Source organism: Brassica oleracea, chromosome C2 (genome assembly GCF_000695525.1).
Source record: "Brassica oleracea var. oleracea cultivar TO1000 chromosome C2, BOL, whole genome shotgun sequence".
NCBI classification, from domain to species: domain Eukaryota; kingdom Viridiplantae; phylum Streptophyta; class Magnoliopsida; order Brassicales; family Brassicaceae; genus Brassica; species Brassica oleracea.
The window spans coordinates 23,139,222-23,144,148 of NC_027749.1; the positions used below are offsets into that span (position 1 = coordinate 23,139,222).

Consider the following 4,927-nt stretch of genomic DNA (forward strand, 5'->3'; position numbering starts at 1 on the left):
CCGACATGTTAACATATGATAAAACATGATTTTTTGTTCGAGCTTGTCCTGCAAAGAAATCCGCTTGAGTGTTAATGGATCTACGTTGATAAACCACTTAAACCAGATATTAAAGTTTAAGAGTGGACATGTAAATATTGTGGAAAGTAAAAGTAAATAAGATATGAAATGTGTTTTTGTATTTAAATAAGAAGGAGGCTATAAAAGTCAAAAGCAGTGGAATAATTTACAATACAAACCAAACAGGACAAGAGACCAATTTTGTTCTTTATTCTGAGAGTGAGATTCCATGCCAGAAAACATTGAGACTGATTAAAAATATCACTGATGTTAAACACGGCTTTAATCATTTGATGATCTTCAGAACAAACTAATTTCATTGGTTACAGATAGAAAAGAACAAATCAAATGGTGTGTGTTTTGGGTCACACAAGGACGGGACCCACACAGAAAAGTGAGACCCACTTTGTTGACAACGCACACGCTTTATCCTGTACACCCATCAATACAGCCGTTAAGTACAACTTAACCAAACCATCTCATGACACGTGGACGGTCAAACATAATTAGAAAAACTGATTCGTAATGTGAACTCCTCTCTTCGAACACACGACCGGAACTCAACCACTGTTATACTTTTTTTTTCTTTTAAAAAATATTAATTTTGATAAGAAAAGAAAGATTCTTCTTCTTCGATTCCAGCGAAGGAAAAGCGTATACCTCGTGACCACTATCTTCTTCTTCTTCTTCTTCAGTCTGCCTTCACCCCCATCCATCAAAGCTCGGAGATTTCGAAGTGGGTTGTGTTTTTTTTTTGGTGTGGGGATGACGTCAGATGGAGCTACGTCAACATCAACAGCAGCTGCGAGGAGGAAACCGTCGTGGAGGGAGCGGGAGAACAATCGGAGGAGAGAAAGAAGGAGAAGAGTTGTTGCTGCCAAGATATACACTGGTCTTAGAGCCCCCAAGGTGATTATAATCTGTTGGAACTATTTTTTGAACAGCATGAATAATATATTCATATGTTCGTATGTCAAAAATGAAGTTTTATTTGAATTAGAAATGGATGTCTAATGTGTGTCATTTCAGAAACTTGTACAAAGTAGCAAATACACTTATTGGATATTTGAACTTGGATTTGTGTTTTGATTTGTTAGTTAGACTCCCTGTTCGGGAACGCGCTAGGCGCTAATCAGACAGTCGGGTTGGGCCTAGCGCCTAAAGAGAAAATCGGGGATTAATCGGAAATTATGCGGGGCAGAATTTTTAGATGGTTTACTATGTTATAAAACATGTTAATCTTTAATTTTGTATAATATTAATATATTTTCATGTTTAAGATTGTATAAAGAGAATTTGTACTCCCTATACACCAAATATCCCCTATTTGCACTCCATACCCTAAATCCCTCCAATTTTCTTCCCCCCATCATTACCATTTTCCCCCATTTGTATGGTATCCCACCCTTTTAAGTATATTGAGCTAATCTGCTCTTGTATAAAACACACAAATAGAATATATAAACTTAATATAGTGTAATTTTCATCAAAATTATGAATATAAATGATATTTATAAAATTTTAGATCAAATAAATAAATAAAAATATTATTAAAAAATAATAATAATAATAATAAAAAAAAATAAAAAAATAGATTAGGCGGTCATTTAGGCGGTTTAGGCGGAAAAAATCAGATATCCGATTTTTTAAACCGATTTGGCATAAATCGGGGCGGAAGAGTGACGCGTAGCGCCTAGGCGGCCAGGCGGCCGATTTTTAGAACAGAGGTTGGACTTCATGTTCATTAACTTAAATCAAATATATGTTGATCTTTTATATTGATAAAATATAAAAAAGAAATTCATTTTAAAGTATATTATTTTGTTTGAATTGGTCAAAACAATAATAATTTTACTCTTTAATTTTTTGGTCAAAATGTGGAATAAATTCACATACTAATTGACAAGAATTAAAGTCTTCATTAGTGCTCCATGGAGGTTTCATATTTGGGTTGAAAAATGAAATTTGTGCTTCTCATTATTTTTCTATACAATGGCTTGTAAGCATTATAGAAAATACAGACTTTCAACAAAAACAAATCACATTCCCCTACTCAGAATGCTAGTATATTTTTACTCAGAATGCTAGTATATTTTTTTTTTATTTTGAATCTGAGAGTACATCACAAAATTAGGGTCGATAGATTCTGTTTTTCGGTGATAGTAAACAGAAACAATGATGCAGTTGTATCCTGGGAATCTGAGCGCCATAAAACCGTCACACTACAGGGCGTTTAAAGATTTAAGGAAAGAGATTAACTATCTTGACTCTGCAATTCTTATTTATTCTTATATTTCGGTATTGTAATTTTGATTTATGTTCTTATTATTCTTTACAAATATCAGTTGTCCTATGGTAGTAAAATAAAGTTCCTACATAATCTTCCCAATATTGTGATAACAATGAGGTTCTCAAACCTCTCTGTTCTGAAGCTGGTTGGGTTGTTGATGAAGATGGCACCACTTATCGCAAGGTCAATTTCCTGAAACAAATGCCCAAACTTTCAGATCTTAACTTGTCTATTTATAGATGTTTAAATCTGAATTCGTTGAGGATGGAAACAACTCTTAGCTTGAGCGCCTCTAGTTTAACGAACATGTCTATAAACTGATCTAATGTCTTAATGTTAAATTTAGCATTTTTCTTACTAACCTCAGGGTGATATGTCCAAAAGCACGTGGAAACCTGAAAGCATTGGTCTTTTTGCAGTTCTTGTCTAACAAACTAAAATGGGAACTATGTTAGTTTTTTTCTTTTTGACTGAAATTATCTTTAATTTTGCATACATGGAACTATATTTAGTTGAGATCCACCTTCCTTTTCTTGTCTTAATTTTCTGATGATACAGTTCTTAATCAATTATTCTGCTTCTTGAGCTATAGTAGACTTGATCCAAAGTCTTTGCATTGTTTCCTTACAGCTGACTGATTTTGACATTGTCATGTTGTTTTCACCTAAGCACTTGTGATCTTTTGTTGTAGAACTACGATTGGCTTGATCCCCTTTCGGGGTACGTAGGCAACCCTTCTCAGTGGAGAGGTGTTTCTCTCTCTAGAAGTAGAAAGAGATGGATGAGAGATCAAAATAGAGTCCAAAAGTCCTCTCAAAGGAGGTTGGCTCCTTATTTATAGAAAGGAGAGGTCTAGGGTTTCATAGTGACCCCCCCCCCTTTTAAATGGGCTGAGCCCATTATCTTATAAGCCTTGTTGGGGACAAAGTCCATGTCCAACAGTAAGCCCCCCAGTTCGTTGAGAGAGATGGAGTTGATCTCAATGAATTTTACGAAGAGGGTTTATAAAAGAATGAACTCAGTGCTTTCCCCATGTCGCAGACGATTATCATGAAATGGCCGTCATGGTTAGGTTGCCATAGATGAAGTGTCATAGACGGACCGTCTCGGGCGAGTTGTCATCGACATACTTCTGATTCCGATCAGACTTCTTACTCCGGGATGGTTGCGCGAACGATCTGTGAGGACAGTGTTCTGAACCACCGGAGCAAGTTGTCATGGATGAAGTGTCAATCGACAAACTGCCAAAGACAAGTCGCCATAGACATCATCTACGAACGTACCGCCACGAGCAAACCATCACAATCAAATCGTCACGGGTGGACGTGTCTTCGCGGTATCACGTCATGCTCGAGACTTGCGAACAATCTGAGTGACTGCTAGAGAGCGATCCGAGCCAAGTGACTGCGAGAGAGCGAGCCGAGTGACCGCGAAGAACAAGTCGAGTGACCGCAAGGGAGCGAGTCGAGTGACCACGAGAGATCGAGCCAAACGACTGCGCAGATCGAGACGAGAGAACGCTCTGCGCCGAGTAACGACAGAACGGTCGAGTGATGACAAAACGGTCGAGTGACGACTCGTGTCTCGAGTGAGGACTCGTCGGTCGAGTGACGACTCGTCGATCGAATGACGACCGAACGGCGAGTGACGACAAAACGGCCAGTGACGACTCGTCGGTCGAGTGACGACTCGTCGGTCAAGTGAAGACTCGTCGATCGAGTGATGACTCGTCAGTCGGGTGACGACAAAACGATCGAGTGACGACTCGTCGGTCGAGTGAGGACTCGTCGGTCGAGTGAGGACTCGTCGGTCGAGTGACGACTCGTCGATCGGGTGACGACAGAACGACATGTCAACTCGGCGAGGAGAGAGAGATCTGAGCGACTGCGAGAGATCGTTCTGCGCCGAGTAAGGAGGGCGAGAGAGTGACCGCGAGAGATCGAGCCAAATGACTGCACGAGAACGATCTGCGCCGAGTGACCGTGAGAGATCGAGTTGAGTGACCGCGAGAGCGCGAGCCAACTGTTTTTGAGACGATTCATCGTGAAGCCATGATGGATACGTCAAATATGGATACGCCTCAGCGAGTCCTTGTTACTGAATAGAGACGTCAACTCCACGAGGAGAGAGAGATCTGAGCGACTGCGAGAGATCGTTCTGCGCCGAGTAAGGAGGGCGAGAGAGTGAACGCGAGAGATCGAGCCAAATGACTGCGCGAGAACGATCTGCGCCGAGTGACCGTGAGAGATCGAGCCAAGCGACTACGCAGATTGAGTCGAGCGACTGCGAGAGAACGCTCTGCGCCGAGTGACGATAGAACGGTCGAGTGACGACAAAACGGTCGAGTGATGACTCGTCGGTCGAGTGAGGACTCGTCGGTCGTGTGACGACTCGTCGGTCGAGTGAAGACTCGTCGGTCGAGTGAAGACTCGTCGGTCGAGTGAGGACTCGTCGGTCGAGTGAGGACTCGTCGATCGAGTGACGACTCGTCGGTCAAGTGACGACTCGTCGGTCGAGTGACGATAAAACGGTCGAGTGACGACTCGTCGGTCGAGTGAGGACTCGTCGGTCGAGTGA

The 4,927-nt window shown here is 41.4% G+C and overlaps 1 pseudogene; it reads left to right on the forward strand.

The window, feature by feature from the left end:
• Nucleotides 1–384: 384 nt before the first annotated feature.
• Nucleotides 385–4,927, forward strand: part of LOC106325519 — a 6,562-nt pseudogene continuing 2,019 nt past the window's right edge.